Consider the following 19,098-nt stretch of genomic DNA (forward strand, 5'->3'; position numbering starts at 1 on the left):
TGCAGATATTCATTATTTCTCTTGTGTCCTAAATGATGCTGGGGTCCACATTAGTACCATGGGGTATAGATGGGTCCACCAAGAGCCATTGGCACTTTAGGAGTTTTAGAGTGTGGGCTGGCTCCTCCCTCTACGCCCCTCCTACCAGACTCGGTTTAGAAAATGTGCCCGGAGGAGCTGGTCACAGCTAGGGGAGCTCTCCTGAGCTTTCCTGGAAAAGTTTTTAAATAGAGTTTGTTTTTTTACAGGAGGCTGTTGGCAACAGCCTGCCTGCAGCGTGGGACTAAAGGGGGGAGCAGTGTCCGCCGTGCGTGGTCTGAGCCACTGACTCCGCTGACTGGACACTGTGCTCCAGAGGGGTCTGATCGGTCTCCGCCACAGGGGAACCGCTCGCCCCAGCAGAATACCGCCGACCCCTTACAGAGCTGAAGTGAGTGGTAAGTTAGTCACTGACCCCCTTAGCAAGCGGGGGGCCGGTGTGAAGATGTTGGCAACGGGGTAGGAGCGCGGTATTAACCGCGCTCCTGGATGGTACCAGAGGCACAAGGTGCGGCGCTGTGAGGGGCGCCCTGGGCCAGCGCTTACCCCCAACACTGGTCAGCAAGCCTGTCGGGGTCCAGGGATCTCAGCCAGCAGCTTTTCTCAGGCCAGTATAATCACCTGAAGAGCGGGAAGACAGCGCCATTAAGGGGGGGAGCTTCTCCTCAGAGCTGACCCAGCAGCTTTCAAGCGCCATTTTCCTGCAAGCAAGCTGAAAGGAAGATACAGGTCCCTCCACAGCAACTCCAGCTTACTGTATACGGTACCAAGGGGTTGTAGAAGGGAGGGGAGGCTGTTATTTGACTGTGTGTCCTATTAAGGAGTACAAGTCAGCGTTGTTACGGGGTTTCTCCTTGCATAAAAGGGCTGTGTGGGTTTGCTCCAATCTCTGTCTCTCTCTTGCCATTCTTGGGGGGGGAAACTCTGTCTGCCCCCACCTGTGAGTTTTTGGTGGTCTCCTTTAGCTATGCCCAGGGACACTGTCATATGCTGCAGAGGATTTATCCTCCCAGGATGATCCCATTCCATGTAATCAGGTTAGCACTGGTTTAGCACAGATTCCAGCAAGGGAACCAGAGTGGTTTTCCTCTATCAAAACTTGGATTTCTCAGATTTCTGACAGGGTTGCTAGTAATGAATCTGCAACCCAGGTATTGCCTCTATGGCTGTATGGCCCTTGTTTGGTACCTCAGGACACCCTGCTATATACCCCCACAAACGTGCGCTTGTGCAGGTAACACAAGATGACACGGATACCGATACTGACACTACAGATGGTGATGGGGATGTGTTACGGGGGTCTGCATCTCTTGCAAGGGGGGTGCAGCTGTTGATAGAGGCTATGAGGGATGTGTTAAATATTAATGATACCACACCTGAGCAGGTTGAGGAGGCTTTTTTCACAGATAATAAAAAAAGCCTCGCTGACCTTCCCTGCGTCAAAGGAATTGAACGCTATTTTTGAAAAAGCATGGGTAAACCCTGAAAAGAAATTTCAGATCCCAAAAAGGGTCCTGATAGCTTTTCCTTTCCCTGACGAGGACAGGAAAAAATGGGAAAACCCTCCGATTGTTGACGCATCTGTGATCAGACTCTCAAAAAAGATGGTTTTGCCTGTTCCAGGTTCTACCCCCTTAAAGTAGCCAGCAGATAGAAAAATTGATAACACGCTTAAATCAATGTACACTGCTTCTGGGGCCATATTACATCCCACTGTTGCTAATGCATGGATAGCAAAAGCAATAATGAAGTGGTCGGCTACCTTGCTTGAGGATTTGGATACAATGGATAAGGATGACGTTGCATTATATTTACGCAACATACATGATTCTGCGGGTTTTATGGTTGACTCCATGAAAGACCTGGGTTCCATGGCTGCTGGAATTTCTTCCATGTCTGTTTCAGCTCGTCAGGGACTTTGGTTGCGCCAGTGGTCGGCCGACGTGGAATCCAGAAGAATTGTGGAGTTGCTGCCCTATACAAGTCAGGCTCTCTTTGGAGAAGCTCTAGATGCGTGGATTTCTACCGCTACAGCGGGTAAGTCTCCGTTTCTTCCCTCAGCAGCACCTGCTCCGAAGAAATCATTCTCATCAGCTGCACCGCAGTCCATTTGGCCTAACAAGCCGAGAAAGACCAGGACTTCCAATACCTTCTTTAGGGGAGGTCGGGTTAAGGCCAAGAAACCTGCCACTGCAGGTTCCCAGGAACAAAAGCCTGCGTCAGGTACCCCAAAGTCCTCGGCATGACGGTGGACTGCACGCCCCGGTGGTGGGGCCAGTGGGAGCGAGACTCAGACATTTCAGTCATGTCTGGGTATCGTCCGGCCTGGATCCCTGGATACTAGATATCGTGTCCCAGGGATACAGGCTGGAATTTCAAAGTCTCCCTCCGCACCGCTTTTTCAAGTCAGGCTTACCAACTCTGTTGGAGGACAGCACAGTTCTTCAGGACGCTGTCAAAAAGCTGGTGGAGGCACAGGTCATTGTGCCAGTGCCACCTCACATGCTGACCAAAGGTTACTATTCGAACCTTTTCGTGGTACCGAAACCGGATGGTTCGGTCAGGCCCATTCTGAACCTAAAATCAAGATGGAGTCTCTCAGGGCGGTGATATCAGGTCTGGAAGAGGGGGAATCCCTAGTGTCACTGGACATCAAGGATGCGTACCTTCACATTCCGATCTAGCTGCTGCATCAGGCTTATCTCCGTTTCGCATTGCTGGACTGTCATTATCAGTTCCAGGCCCTGCCATTCGGACTCTCCACAGCACCAGGGGTATTTACCAAGGTGATGTCGGAAATGATGATACTACTCCGCAAACAGGGTGTGAACATCATTCCATATCTGGACGATCTCCTGATAAAGGCGTCGTCCAGGGGGAAGCTACTGCGGTCCATTGTTCTCACAACACGACTGCTCCAGAATCACGGTTGGATTCTGAACCTTCCAAAGTCACATTTGGAACCAACCCAGAGGTTGTCATTTCTGGGAATGATCCTGAATACGGAAGTGCAGCGGGTGTTTATTCTGCAGGAAAAGGCGTTGGTGATACAAGCTATGGTCCGGGATGTCCTGAAGCCACCCCGGGTGTCAGTTCATCAATGCATCCGCCTATTGGGAAAAATGGTGGCCTCTTACGAGGCTCTCCAGTATGGACCTTCCAACTGGATCTCCTGGACAAGTGGTCGGGATCACACCTCCACATGCACCAGCGAATTTGTCTGTCACCAAAGGCAAGGATTTCACTCCTCTGGTGACTTCAGCTGCCTCACCTCCTGGAAGGCCGCCGGTTTGGGATTTAGGACTGGGTCCTGCTAACAACGGATGCAAGCCTATGGGGCTGGGGAGCGGTCAATCAGGGAGTAATCTTCCAGGGAAGGTGGTCAAGCCTGGAAGCCGGCCTGCCCATCAACATTCTGGAACTAAGAGCCGTATACAACGGTCTTCTTCAGGCGGCCCCTCTTCTAAGAAATCGGGCCATTCAAGTGCAGTCGGACAACGTAACAGCAGTGGCTTACATAAACCGACAGGGTGGAACGAAGAGCAGAGCGGCGATGTCAGAGGTGACAAGAATACTCCTCTGGACAGAAAAGCATGCGCTGGCGCTGTCAGCCATCTTCATTCCGGGAGTAGACAACTGGGAAGCAGACTTCCTCAGCAGACACGATCTCCATCCAGGAGAGTGGAGACTCCATTCGGAGGTGTTCAAGGACATAACGGATCTTTGGGGCTTACTCCAAATAGACATGATGGCCTCTCGTCTCAACAAGAAGCTTCAGCGTTATTGTTCCAGGTCGAGGGACCCACAGGCAGTGGCAGTGGATTCCCTGGTGTCTCCGTGGGTGTTCCAGTCAGTGTACGTGTTTTCTCCACTCCCACTCATCCCAAGAATCCTAAAGCTCGTAAGGAGAACAAGGGTTCAAGTGATCCTCATTGCCCCGGACTGGCAATGAAGGGCTTGGTACGTGGACCTTCTGAATCTACTGCAAGAACATCCGAGGCCTCTTCCTCTTCGGGAGGACCTGCTACAGCAAGGGCTGTTCGCCTATCAAGACTTACCGCGGCTACGTTTGACGGCATGGAAGTTGAGCGCCTGATTCTGGCTCGGAAGGGCATTCCGAAGACTGTTATTCTTACCCTCATACAGGCTAGGAAAGGGGTAACGTCTAAACATTACCATCGTATTTGGAAGAAATATGTCTCTTGGTGTGAGTCCAAGAGCTTTCCTGCGGTGGAGTTTCAACTGGGACGTTTCCTCTTCTTCCTGCAAGCAGGAGTGGATATGGGCCTGCGATTGGGGTCTGTGAAGGTCCAGATTTCGGCCCTATCCATTTTCTTTCAGAAACAATTGGCTGCCCTCCCTGAGGTTCAGACCTTTTTGAAGGGTGTTCTGCATATCCAACCTCCCTTTGTACCGCCTACGGCGCCCTGGGACCTTAACGTGGTGTTGCAGTTCCTCCAGTCGGATTGGTTTGAGCCTCTACAGGAGGTGGAGGTCAAATTTCTCACATGGAAGGTGGTCACTTTGTTGGCCTTAGCTTCTGCTAGGCGGGTGTCCGAGCTGGGGGCTTTGTCCTGTAAAAGCCCTTACTTGATCTTCCACGAAGATAGAGCTGAGCTCCGGACACGCCAGCAGTTTCTTCCGAAGGCTGTGTCGGCATTTCATATCAACCAACCTATTGTGGTGCCAGTGGCTACTGACTACTCTATTACATCAACGTCCTTGGATGTCGTAAGGGCTCTGAAAATATATGTGAAGAGAACTTCTTGTCACAGAAAGTCGGACTCTCTGTTTGTCCTGTATGATCCCAAGAAGATTGGTTGTCCTGCTTCTAAGCAGACGATATCTCGCTGGATCAGGTTCACTATCCAGCATGCTTATTCTATGGCAGGATTGTCGTGTCCAAAATCTGTCAAGGCCTACTCTACTCGTAAGGTGGGGTCTTTCTGGCCGGCTGCCCGGGGTGTCTCGGCATTACAACTTTGCCGAGCTGCAACTCGGTCTGGGTCGAACACGTTTGCAAAGTTCTACAAGTTCGATACTTTGGCCTCTGATGATCTGAAGTTCGGTCAATCAGTTCTGCAGGAGCCTCCGCGCTCTCCCTCCCGTTCTGGGAGCTTTGGTACATCCCCATGGTGCTAATGTGGACCCCAGCACCCTCTAGGACGTAAGAGAAAATAGGATTTTGGTTACCTACCGGTAAATCCTTTTCTCGTAGTCCGTAGAGGATGCTGGGCGCCCGCCCAGTGCTTCGTTTTTCCTGCACGTGTTTTTTGGTTCAGTACAACTTCGTTTTAGTTGAGTACTGCAGTGTTACTTGGTAAGTAATGTTTCAGCGGTTGCTGAAGTAGTTCAAGCTAGTTGTCTTGACGTGCCTTGTATGTGTGAGCTGGTATGAATCTCACCACTATCTGTGTTAAGTCCTTCTCTCGAAGTATGTCGTCTCCTCGGGCACAGTTTCTTGACTGAGTCTGGTAGGAGGGGCATAGAGGGAGGAGCCAGCTCACACTCTAAAACTCTTAAAGTGCCAATGGCTCCTGGTGGACCCGTCTATACCCCATGGTACTAATGTGGACCCCAGCATCCTCTACGGACTACGAGAAAAGGATTTACCGGTAGGTAACCAAAATCCTATTTGTACCGCTCTCCAACCTTTCGGCAAACAAACTGCCTTCTGTTACAGCCAAATGTTTAACATTTTTCTCCATCAATAATTTTTATTGAAAACTAATTTTCTTTTTGCAGGGGGAAGGGGTACAGAAAAGAAAAAATGGAGGGGTGGGGAGGTACACAGAACCAGGGAAACGGGATGTAGACATACAAATATAAAGTTTGTCAAAAAGTCAAATATAACAGTTCAATGTAGGTATAGTACAAAGAATAAAAAGCTATCTGGAAAAATATACAGATGGACACAGGTCAAACATGGAAACATAGCAATAGACAGAGAAGCAATAAAGACACAGGGCCAGCAAGGTTAGTACTCAAGGCGGAAGTATAAGCCAAGTCAATTAAGGAGGAGGAGAAACGCCCCCTCCATCAGTGACGTATTCGTGCCATTCCATCCATTTCACCATTGGGGAGGAAGCCGAGGAGGAGTGAGGCATAAACTCAGTTTCCATAGTAAAATGGAATTGGATTTTGTTGGGGACTAGGGATAGAGGAGGAGCAGCTTTTTTCCAACTTTGGGCCAATGCAGCCCTAGCTGCTATACAAATATGCCCCACCAAGTATCTTTGATGAGGTGGTACCTCAGCAGGAAAAATGTGGAGCAGGGCTACGAGCGGAGAGGGGGTGAGTGGCAGGTTTAAGACCGTATTAATCAGTGTAAATATCTCGCTCCAGAAATTTCGAAGGAAAGGACAAGACCAAAAAATATGGAAAATATGGCCCACTTCCCCACATTTACGCCAGCAATATTTGGAGCAAGACTGCCAGAATGTATGCTCAGGAGTTAAATATAGTCTATTAAGGAGTTTGATATGCATCTCTGTATGCAAGCACTTAGACATTCGGTAAGAAGAAATAAAAATTTGTTCCCATTGGGCTTTAGATAAGGGGAGATCCAAGTCTTGTTCCCATTTCAGCTGCGCATTAGATTTAGTGGTAACAAGCAAGCGGACAAGCGACCTATACCAAAAAGATATGTCCCCCCCCTGGAATCACACAGAGACACACGTGCTAAGATAACCTGTGACAATGGATTTGGAGGAGCCACATGTTTAGGTAAACTTTTGTACCAGTGGTGAATTTGGAAATAATGCAATAATTCTCTACTGGGGAGTTTATATCGAGACTGGAGTCGAGAAAACGAGAGCATAACATCACCGTCCAGAAGATTCCCTAAAACATTTAAACCACAAACAAACCAGGTGGAAAGATTTAAATTAGGGACTAATTTAGCTATGGCTCGTAGTGAGATAGTAGAATAGGGAAATTGATGCCCAGTTAGGCGATTCGCTAATTTATCCCAGATCTGTAAAGATGTTCTGGTGGCTGGGAGCAGGGTCAGTGAGCGTGGTCTAAAATTTGGGTGTATCTTAAAAAGATCTTCTAGGGGAAAGTCCAAACTCCCAGTACGTTCGATGGATACCCATCCCACAACAGGCGACCCACTCATCCAGTATTTGAGCTGGGCTAGCACACAAGCCTCTTGGTAAAGTACCAGGTCAGGCATATCTAGCCCTCCCTTTCTGCGAGGGAGAATCATTTTGGATCTAGCCAGTTTAGGTGGTCGTGCCTTCCAGACATAGCGTAGCATTATAGCACGACACTTATCAAGGTATTTTTTAGGGAAAAGAAAAGGTATGGTTCGGTATAGGTACATGAGTTTAGGTAAGAGGGTCATTTTGAAGGCCGCTAAGCGGCCAATCCACGAAATATCATAAGATAACCAGGACTTAGGTCTAAAAAACTATTAATGAGTGGGGGTAAGTTAACATCAAAAACAGAGGTCGTAGAAGGGGGGGATTTGGATCACTAAATATTGAATCGAAGCCAAACGCCAGTTATATGGATATTGTAATTGAAGGGTGGACAACATGGGAGCTGGAATATTAATGGGGAGAGCATCAGTCTTCGTCATATTCATTTTATAATAGGAAGCTTCACTATACTGTCTCAAGATATCATGCAAACTTGGAAGAGAGGATAGCGGGTCTGTAATAAATAAAAGGACGTTGTCTGCAAAGAGGCACAACTTGTGAGTAGTAGTGCCAATAGTCACCCCCGGGAAGCCCTCAGACATCCTAACCTTCTCAGCAAGGGGTTCAATGCCCAACGTAAATATCAAGGGTGACAGAGGGCAACCCTGTCGGGTTCCATTCGTAATAGGGAATGCATCTGAGAGGAAACCGTTACTAAATACCCGTGCAGAGGGGGAGCTGTATAGGGATAATACCGAAGAAAGAATGTGGCCACTAAAACCAAACTTGTCTAGAACCGAGGACATATATTCGACATATAGTCGATCAAATTCCTTCTCGGCATCTAAAGAAAGCAGAAGAAGGTCAGTGTGAGGGGAAATAATCTCAATTAAGTCAAAAACTCTACGGGTGTTCTCAGAAGCCTGTCTACCTGGCACAAACCCAACTTGGTCGTGGGAGATAAGAGACGGTAGAAAGACATTCAAACGAGAAGCGACAAGTTTAGCAAATATTTTGACATCGCCGTTCAAAAGTGCAATGGGCCTATAATTTTGGCAATGTGCTGGGTTTTTACCTTGCTTGGGTATAGTGATAATTTGAGCCTCAACATTTCTGTCGGGAAAGCGCCAAGAGAGGAGACAGTATTATACAAAGAGGTCAGGGTGGGCGATAATTGGTCACAAAAAGAACCGTAAAATTCATTAATGAAACTATCTGGACCCGGAGCTTTAGTATGCGGGAGTGATTACATTACCTGAACTACCTCAGAAGAGGTCCAAGGGGCATTTAAAGACTCGAGTTGTTCCGCAGAGAGGGAGGGGAGTTTGACGTCAGCAAGGAAGGATCGTATAGAGTCGGGTAGGTTGAAAAGTGAGAGGATCAGAAAAAAGATTGTACAGCGTGGTATAATATCTAGCGAATTGATTTGCTGTCATATGGATTGGATAATTTACCACCTTGAGGAGAGATCAGAGGTCTAATCCTATTGCGAGCCTGTAGAGCACGGAGTTTGCGAGCCAACATTTTCCCTGGCCTATTACCAGTCAAGTAGAATTTCTGTCTCAACCTATTTAAAGCAAATTGGGTCTGTCTCATAAAAAGTTTGTGAAGTTGGCCTCGAATATCATTTAATTCCTTACATAGGGCCCTAGAGGTGTGTAGCTTATTCTTATCCTCAACCTCCTTAAGTTTAGATTCCAAGTCTTGCTGTTGTTGGATAGCTTGTCTTTTAATTCTAGCACCGGCCTGGATTGCCATGCCTCGCACAACTGCTTTAAGGGCACACCAGAAAGTCGCGATGGAAGTATCTAAGGGAGAATTAGTTTCCATATAAAGTGAGATGCAATCAGCAATAGCTTTTTAGATATAGGGTCCGAAAATAGGTGCGGGGATAGGCGCCACGGCCGTGGGGGAGTAAATTGGTGGCAAATATTCCAAGACCATAGGAGTGGGGCATGGTCTGACCAAGAAATAGGCAGAACATCCACCTGTGTTGAGTGCTGCAAAGTCCATTTATCGCAAAGAATAAGATCTATGCGAGAATAGGAATTATGCACTGGAGAGAAATACGTATAATCTCTCGCAGATGGATTCTGAACTCTCCACATATCATACAGGTAATATTCTGCCAACAAATTACGGAAGGCTATGGATGGGCAAGTTGAAGCTGCGGACATTTGGGAAGGAGACTGAGAAGATCTATCTAATTTTGGATCAAGCACTAAATTAAATAGTCACCCAAAACAACCAGGGCACCTTGACGAACCTTCGCGATAGCCGAGCAAACTTTCCTAAGGAATGGGACCTGGCTAGAATTGGGAGCGTAGAGAGACACAATCGTGACCAGCTTATCCTCCAATTTTCCTACTAGAATGAGGAAACGACCATTTTTGTCAGCTGATTGGGACAGCAGTTCAAACGAAACAGAGCTCCGAAAGAGAACAGCCACTCCATTTCGCTTGAAGGGGTCATTTGCAAAAAAAGCCAACTGGGTATCTCCGGTCCTTCAGAGCCGGGGGACCTGTTGACGAAAAATGTGTTTCTTGCAGAGCAACTGTGTCAGCTCTGTGTTTATGAAAAGTGGACAAGGCTAGCCTGCGTTTATTAGGGGAGTTCAACCCTTTAACATTCAATGAGTATACTCGCACCATTTAAAATAGAAAAAGAGCAAAAACAATTGACATCCCATATGGGGGGGGGGGGGAGGAGGGTGGACACAAACTAGGGAAAAGAGAGGAAAGGACAGGTAGGGAAAACCAAAAGGGCCCAGTATATCGGGACCGCATTGCTTCTGCAGGGGAAAGGTATGCAGTAGAAAAAGTATGGGGAGGTGGCGGTAGCAGCACCACCTGGGGTATAAAAGGCACATGTATACCTGGAGTAGTAGCGCATATCCAAACTACAAGTATCAATAAGGGTGTCGACATGCACATCATCAAACAATTTAAGTGACCAGTGAGATACCCTTAGGTTTGTATTAATAAGAGAAAAGAAGGATAGAAGAGATAAAATCAGAAGAAAATGCAGGTACACACAGTAATATAAACAGCAAATGAAGGAACCATAAGCATACATATATAACAGATAAACTCCCGTATCCGATATGAAGTATAGGGGGGACGAGGTCCCCAACCAAAAGGTGAGATCAACCAGGAAGTACGTTAATTGGAATATAGAATACGCAGTCAAGGCACAGACCACTCACAGGTAAGTGGTAGGCTAGGCTTCAATGTAAAAGGCACCTTGACGGAAATATCCTAGTCGTTAAACAGCTTAAGCCCAGCGTCCAAATCGGCAACCACGTAGGAGGAATTTTCATGGGAAATCACCAATTTCACCGGGAAGCCCCATCTGTATCTAATATCGTGAGAACATAGTGCCTCCGTGATAGGAGCCAGAGCTCTACGTTTAGAGACGGTCAGTGCCGAAAAGTCAGGGAATATTTGGAGACCTCCAAGCGAATCAGAGTCAGATGCAGATCTAGCAGCTTGCATTATCCGTTCCTTTGTCGTGAAGAAGTGAACACGGAGGAGGGTGTCCTGAGAATAGGAGGCAGAAACCGACCGCGGTTTCGGAAGCCTTTGAATTCGGTCAATGAGAAGAACCCTGTCTTCTGCCCCTGGGAGTAGTTTACGGAAGAGGGTCATGGCATAGTCCAGAAGTTCCGAATTGGCCACCGAGTCAGGGATACCCCGGATTTTAATATTTTTTCTCCGCGACCTGTCCTCTATATCCGCCATTTTGTCTTTAAACGACTCCATCTCAGCTTGTTGTTGGTCGTGGGCCGAAATAAGGTAATTATGTGAGGACACCAGCTCCTCCATTTTACGTTCAAGGTGGTCTGTACGGTCACCCAAAGCAGTTAACTCCACTTTGACTTCACGGATAGCCGAGGAGAGGTCTTGAGTGAGCTCAGATTTAAAGGCCGCAAGAACTTGACACAAAGTCTTGACAGGGAGAGGATCTGTAGAATTAGGGTCCACCCCAGGGACCGATAAGGAGTGTCCAGAGCCCTCCTTGGTACTGTCAGGTTGACTCGCGGAGATACGCACCCCTTTTTGATTAGAGGAGGCCACCGGGGGCGGGAGTGCGTCCTTGATTTTCTTAGGAGGCATCTCTAGAGAGGCTGCAGTAGAAGGAATAAACGAGTGAAGCTGAAAGGTCAAAGCGTGGAGGGAGAATAGTATGCTGGTTCCAAACAAAAGCTAATATGTATGCATGAGAACCCCGGGTGGAGGCATAGAGAGGACAGAGCACATCAGACCCTTATCCAAACATTATTACATGCAGGATACCCTTGGAGGGTTAGGCAGAGAGATGGCAAATATGAGAGAGGTACCACAAATCCCAGCAAGTGGGTACTTACAGATCCAGAACAGGGAGTCCAGTAGAAATCGACAGCACTACAGTGCAGTGTAACATTCACCCCAAAGGAGATGCAGTGGTGAGAGCTGGAGGAGAGCCCTGGGCATAAAACACTGGTCCTGGTCCAGCCTAGGACCTAGTTTCAGCCTCAGAGGGAAACAGAGCTGCAAAGATTTTAAAAATCCGAAATGGCCACCGGCTGTGAGTGTCTCCCTCCTAGCTGGAGACAGAGATATATTGCCAGCACACAGGAGAGGGAGCGCAGGGGTCCACGGTCTCTGGGAGCCCCCAGAGACCCTCCAGGAGCCAACAGGGAGAGGGAGGAGCCGTCCGGCGGTGCCGCGTCCCGTTGTTCCCGGTCCCGGAAGTCCGGCCCGGGTAGACCTGAAACTTTAGTCCCTGGCTTTGGAGCAGAAGGTAGGCCGCAATCCGCGGGAGCCTCCTGGAGCGCTCCCCGATTCCGCGGACCTCACCAACCGGCCAGCGCATAGCAGCAGGAGTGGAGGAGAGGACACCAGGCGGACAGGAGCGGGGAGGAGTATGTAGGGAGGGAGAGAAGTGCCCGAAATCACGGAGCCCAGCACAGACACGCTCTCTCTCAGCAGCAGCTAGCAGGGACGTGCGGTGAGCTAAATGGCTCAGGAACCACTGGCTAGCACCAGAGCCAGATTTACACACAATATATGAGCCATAGGGTACATGGGGGCATTATACACCGGTGCAGCAGTATAAACTCCTGGAAATTTGGTTAGTGTTAATCAGAGATGTGTGGAGAAGATAAGCTCACCTGCCATTGACTTTTCACTACAGAGTTTTGGCTATAAAAATGATAAGAATAATACAAAGAAGAGATTTCAAACATATTCTTTGTATTTTTCATATACTTTATACAGTCAAAACGTTGGCACAAACATTAGTATGGCAGGAAAGGCTCTGCCTCACCTGCCTCACCCCACCGCACGTCACTGGCAGCTAGGTCACGCCCCCATGTTTAACATTTTGACTCATCAGTCCAGAGCACCTGCTGACATTTTTCTGCTCCCCAGTTCCTATGTTTTCATGCATAGTTACGTCACTTGGCCTTGTTTCCACATCAAAGGTAGGCTTTTTGAAAACCACTCCTGACCAGACTTCTCCATACAGTAGATAGGTGTATACTGGTTTCTGCCAGTTCTGAGCTGATGACACTGCTGGACATCTTCCAGTTTTGAGTAGAAGTAAGCATTATGGGGGTCATTCCGAGTTGTTCGCTCGCAAGCTGCTTTTAGCAGCTTTGCACACGCTAAGCCGCCGCCTACTGGGAGTGAATCTTAGCTTATCAAAATTGCGAACGAAAGATTAGCAAAATAGCGAATAGACACTTCTTAGCAGTTTCTGAGTAGCTCCACACTTACTCTGCCAGTGCGATCAGTTCAGTGCTTGTCGTTCCTGGTTTGACGTCACAAACACACCCAGCGTTCGCCCAGACACTCCTCCGTTTCTCCAGCCACTCCCGCGTTTTTCCCAGAAACGGTAGCGTTTTTTCGCACACACCCATAAAACGGCCTGTTTCCGCCCAGAAACACCCACTTCCTGTCAATCACATTACGATCACCAGAACGAAGAAAAAACCTCGTAATGCAGTGAGTAAAATTCCTAACTGCATAGCAAATGTACTTGGCGCAGTCGCACTGCGGGCATTGCGCATGCGCATTAGCGACTAATCGCTCCGTTGCGAGAAAAAAAATACAGAGCGAACAACTCGGAATGACCCCCTATGTGTCTTTCATCTGATGCAAGTTTCCTTGGCAGACTACGGTCCTCAGTGTTGCCCGTCTCTTTGTGCTTCTTCAAAAGAGCTTGAACAGCACATCTTGAAACCTCAGTCTGCTTTGAAATCTTTGCCTGGGAGAGACCTTGCTGATGCAGTATCACTACCTTGTCTCTTGTTGCTGCGCTCAATCTTGCCATGGTGTATGACCTGTGACGTGAAACTGTATTCCAAAACCTCACCTTTGTAGCAGTCTGGTTGTTCCTCACCCAATTTTAAACCTACTACACAGCTGTTTCTGTGTCCGTTAATGATTGTGTTTCAACTTACATATGCAAATGTGCATCTCGCACATCTGCAACCGATTTCACTGACATGTTGGGAAAGCATTTTGGGTCCTGCCCCCCAATCCCCCCCTCTCCGCAAACATGCGAGCGCATTGCACACCGGAGATGCTCTCGCATGTTTAGGGTTGCCTTCACGCAGCCATCGCGGCCCACCCAGCAAATGGTCCGGACATGCCCCCTCCCACCCCGTGAACACTTCTGCCTGTCAATCATGCAGTGGCGTTCACATATGTGAGATGCCGTTGCGCACACTTCAAAAGGCCCCAGCATGCGAACACAACCGTACTTGCGTTCCATGCTGAATCGGGCCCTATAATTCTACAAAATCCCTGACTTTGTGCAAGTGTACTTAGAAGAATTGATGCTGTTTGAAGTCAAAGGGTGGTCACACCAAATATTAATTTGATTTAGATTTCTTCTCTGTTCATTCATTTTGCATTTTGTTGATTGATAAAAAATAAACTACAGGTTGAGTATCCCATATCCAAATATTCCGAAATACGGAATTTTTTGAGTGAGAGTGAGATAGTGAAACCTTTGTTTTCTGATGGCTCAGTGTACACACACTTTGTTCAATGCACAAAGTTATTAAAAATATTGTATTAAATTACCTTCAGGCTGTGTGTATATGGTGTATATGTAACATAAATGCATTCTGTGCTTAGACTTGGGTCCCATAGCAATGATATCTCATTATGGTATGCAATTATTCCAAAATACGGAATAATCTGATATCCAAAATGCTTCTGGTCCCAAGCATTTTGGATAAGGGATACTCAACCTGTATTAACACTTCTATTTTTGAAAGCATCCTTACTTTGCTGCACATTTCCACACCTGCCTCAAACTTTTGCACAATGTTGTGTGTGTGTGTGTGTGTGTGTATATATATATATATATATATATATATATATATATATGTATACTAGGTGCTTCATCGCGCCCTACGGGCGCTCTTCACACCGTCGCAAGGGGCTACGCCCCCTTAACCCTTGCATGCCTTTCTGGGGTTTAATATTTGTGTTATATGGAGTATCACCTGCATTCCTTTGTTAGTGGTTAAATATTGCACAATGAAAGGGTGTGCGATGGTGAAGGAGGCGCAGCCCCTTGCAACGGCGTGAACAGCACCTGCAGGCCACAATGTACAGAATGTAGCGGGTGCGGGGGGTACTGCGGATGGTGTCTGTAGATGCTGCGGATGGAGGGGGGGCGGAAGTGGGGGTGGGGCCCGGATGGGGAAGGGTTGGGAGGTGCTGCGGGTGGGGGAGGGGCAGAGGAGTGGGGGATGCAGATGGGGGAGGGGTCCGGAGGCACTGCAGGTGGGGGAGGGGCAGGGGTGCCATGGGTGGGGGAGGGGCAGGTGTGGGGATGTTGCAGATGGGTGCAGGGTTCCGGAGGTGCTGTGGGATGGGAAGGGGCGGGAGTGCCACTGGTGAGGTAGGGGTCCGCAGGCGCCATGGGTAGGGGAGGGGCAGGTACGGGTGTTGCGGCAGATGGGGAAGGAGGTCCGGAGGTGCTGCAGGTGGTGGTGGGGCAGGTGCGGGGGTGCCATTGGTGGGGGAGGGGTGGGTGAGGGGGGGACCGCGGATGGAGGAGGGTGTCTGCAGATGCTGCGGGTGGAGGGGGGCAGGTGTGGGGGAGACATATAAGGGGGGTGAATGGTGGAGGGGGCCTGGAGATTGCTGGGGGTGGTGAAGGGGCGGAGGAGTGGGAGCCGCGGGTGGTGTAGGGGGTCTGGAGGCACAGCATGTGGGGGAGGGGTGGAGTGCCGCATGTGGTGGAGGGGAAGGTGTGGTGCATTGGGGAGAGGTCTGGAGGTGCTGCGGGTACTGTACCTGCCAAAAAGGTAGTTGGAGGGTATGCAGTAACAGGGCCAGGACAGGGGTGACAGGGTCAGAACAGGGTTGACTGGGCCAGGACAGGGGTGACAGGGTCAGAATAGGGGTGACAGGGCCAGGACAGGGGTGACGGGGCCAGGACAGGGGTGACGGTGCCAGGACATGGGCGACGGGGCCAGGACATGGGCGACGGGGCCAGGACAGAAATGACAGGGACAGGATAGGGGTGACAGGGTCAGTGTAGGGGCGGCAGGACCAGGACAGGGGTGACAGGGCCAGTATAGGGTTGACAGGGCAAGCACAGGGGTGACAGGGCCAGGATAGGTGTAGCAGGGCCAGCATAAGGGTGACAGGGCCAGGATAAGGGTGAAAGGGCCAGGATAAGGGTGGCAGGTCAAGGCCAGGGGTGACAGGGACATGACAGAACACAGGGCACGGGAGAGATTGGTATTAGGGACAGAACAGTGGTGACAGACAGATGTGTCTTACCGGAGTCACTGCTGCTGGCTGCTGCTGTTCCACTCCAACCTGTTGGCATCTGCTGCTGGTGGAGACTTGGCATGGCTGACTCTCTTAGGCTGTATTCCTGCTTCCTCTGCCCGTCCGCATCACTCCCCCCCTCCTCAGTCACACACCGCAGACCTCGCGCAGCTGCCGGGCACTGTGGTAAGGTGAGACTGGGAGTGACTGGTTAGCCCCCAGGAGATGCTGCGGCTGGAGGGAGGAGGGGGTCATAGCATGCACGTGGCGCGGACCTCACGGCTGCTGGGCACTATGGTAAGGGGAGACTGGGAGTGACTGGTTAGCTCCCAGGAGACGCTGATGCTGGAGGGAGGAGGGGGTCAGAGCCTGCAAGCAGCGCGGACTTCTGCAGCGCTACCCGCCGGCTAAAGTGTTTGAAGGAGCTGGGCGCAACTCACTGCGGGTGGCAGCGCTGCAGCTAGCGGTGGGGTCGCAGGGGCTGGAGATAACAGAGGCAGTACGGAAAGTGCACAGCGGCTGGTGACCCACAAAACTACAGCTAAGAAGCGTGGAGTGTGCCAGAAAGTGACGCTCCTCCCCGCCAGAGAGACCCTGCTGAGTATGCTGATGTGGGGGTCAAGTATGGCATACCCCCTCACACACCCCCATACCTCCCAAATGTCCCAATTTTCGCGGGACAGTCCCATTTTTTGGGGTCTGTCCCGCTGTCCCACCCGCGGGTCGCAGTGTCCTGCGGTGGGGGGAGCAGTTGGAAAGCTCCTGTACTCGCTGTTCTGCTTAGCAGAGCAGCGGTGAATAGTGGAGACAGAGGGAGAGGGGGCATCAGGGGATACGGATTAAGGGGGGGTTCCAGCAGCAGAGCCGGATTAAGGGGGGGGGGGGTGGCAGGCGGTACGTACCGTTGGCCCCACAGTTTTAGGGGCCCCCCCGGCTCGAGTAGCTCTGTCTCAGCTCAGAAGCTCCCCCGTCCTGCCAGCAACAGCGGCAGCATTGTGCTACAGTCAGCACACGCTGCTGCGTATTGGCAGGTCTGTGGTGTTACAGGGAGGCAGCAGTCTCCCTGCTTTCTTCTGCCTGTGCGGGTGTGTAGGGGGAGCGACCACCTCCTCTGGATTTACCTCTAGCTGAGGGGCCAAAATTCCATTAAAAAAAATATATATATCGGAATTTGCATAATGGGGCGTGGCCTCGCGTCCCGCGATTAGGCCACGCCCCCAACCCACAGCATGCACAGCAATGAGATAGGGCTCCCCTGTCTCAAGTACCCTGTGCCCCCCGGACTCATAATCAGCCCCTGGGGGCATGCCAGCAGCTCACAGAGCGCTGGGCATGCCCCCTCACTGACGAAAACGGGGCCCTCCCGTGAAGCCACGCCCCCTTTTCGCCGTGTGTGTGTGTGTGTGTGTGTGTGTGTGTGTGTGTGTGTGTGTGTGTGTGTGTGTGAAAGCTGGGAGGTATGCACCCCTGCCTGTGCCATGTCCATACTATCTGCTTCTGCAGCTGCTCCTAGTGTTCTATAGATTTGGCCAGATCTGTGACTCATTTGACTAACTCCGCCTACTGCTGTGACTCCGCCCAGCGTTAGCAAATGAATCACAAGATCACAGATCTGGGCTATTATATAGGAGACATATATATATATATATATATATATATATATATATATATATATTTAATAGTCAATTGTTCCAATAGATCTATCCACTCACCAGTTATACCCAACAAAAAGTGTCCAAATGGCCTCACATTAATTAGACTCAAGTTTAAATTTTTGCAATTTTTAATTAACTGTAAAATGATCAATACATAAAAAAAATATTATTAATACCTCCACCTTTAATATGGTGTCTATGATCGCTTCTCGGCCTTTTGGCTAAGATCAAGTGTAGTATCTGTTCTTATCAGTGGAGAAAAACCAGGCCGGTTATCCCTACTTCATGGGGGAGTAGCAAGCCCCTTTGTTGCTTAGGGAACGGCCTGGTGAAGTATCTACGGTAGAGAAACATGGGGTGGAGTACCTGTTCTTACACTAGGAGCGTGAGAGGTTCCTAGATGTGGAATGGAGAAACATCCTGTGGAGTACCGTGCCGGGGTGTGGCAGGCCCCTGGTCGAGAGCGGAGAAAAGCTGGGCGTACCCCTACTTCATAAGATCTAACAGTACCTTACGTTGGATCGGGAACAGCCTGGCCTAGTATCTGCTCTCGTACTGGGGGTTGACCTTGGCATAGAGCAGGTATGAAGCTTGGTCTGGCTGAGAGGCCGGGGGGCTGCTTAGAAGCCTGAGGTGACATGTGCCCTTAGGGTGAAAACCCTAAGGGTGCCTTAACTTGCACTGGCCCTTAAACCTTTGCACTTTAAGAGCACTTGCACAGTCACTTCCCCCAACTTCTGTTGCACCACATCCTTTGCCCTGGCCTTTTGGCTAGGGCAAGGATAATTTTTTACACCCCCCCGGCCTTCTGGCTGGGGCTTATTTATTTATTTATGCCCACATTAAGTTTTTGCACTTGCACCTGCACTTGCACAAACTTTAGCACTTATATTTGTTTTTCGTAGTGTGTAGTGTGTCACGTTCACGTTTTTCGTTTGGGGTTAAGGTGAGACCCTTATGGGCCGCCCTCTCCTCTAAAGTTGCTGAGGTCCTCTCCACGGGGGGAGGACCAGACGCAGTTATCGGTCCCCAGGGGGACGCTTCGGCTAACCCTGGGGACATCCGAGGGTTCCCCTGCGCTTTGGCAAAGGGGAACCAACAGTCCCTTTTTTCCCTCAGGGCCTTTTGGCTCTGAGGGTTAGAGGAGTAACGGGGCCCTTCTCCTCCGGGAGAGGGTCCAAGAACCTTCGCCCCCAGCACGTTTGGTCACAGACACTGGGTGATGAAGCACCGCACCTCGGGCTTCAATAAAAAAAATAAAAAAAAAATGGTGTCTATGACCCATCAACTTTTCCACCAAGCTCACCGTCTGCCTGTAGTGATCTACAGGCAGACTGTGAGCTTGGGGGAGAAGTTGATTTTAAAGACCCTGGTGGACAATGGGGACCAATATTGTGGTTATTCCTCATAAGACCACAAATTTAATTTAGCAGTGACCATTTGAACACATGTGGAATTGCGGCCAGCAGTGGGAAA

General features: G+C 49.7%; 1 protein-coding gene and 1 pseudogene across 2 annotated transcripts in view; both read left to right on the plus strand.

Annotated features, from left to right (window-relative positions):
- CERKL (ceramide kinase like) overlaps positions 1-19,098 on the plus strand; it is a 269,313-nt gene that overhangs the window by 104,799 nt on the left and 145,416 nt on the right. The gene's annotated exons all lie outside the window — the stretch shown is intronic.
- LOC134946680 (U2 spliceosomal RNA) lies at positions 17,824-17,928 on the plus strand (annotated as a pseudogene).

Source organism: Pseudophryne corroboree, chromosome 7 (genome assembly GCF_028390025.1).
Source record: "Pseudophryne corroboree isolate aPseCor3 chromosome 7, aPseCor3.hap2, whole genome shotgun sequence".
Lineage (NCBI taxonomy): Eukaryota > Metazoa > Chordata > Amphibia > Anura > Myobatrachidae > Pseudophryne > Pseudophryne corroboree.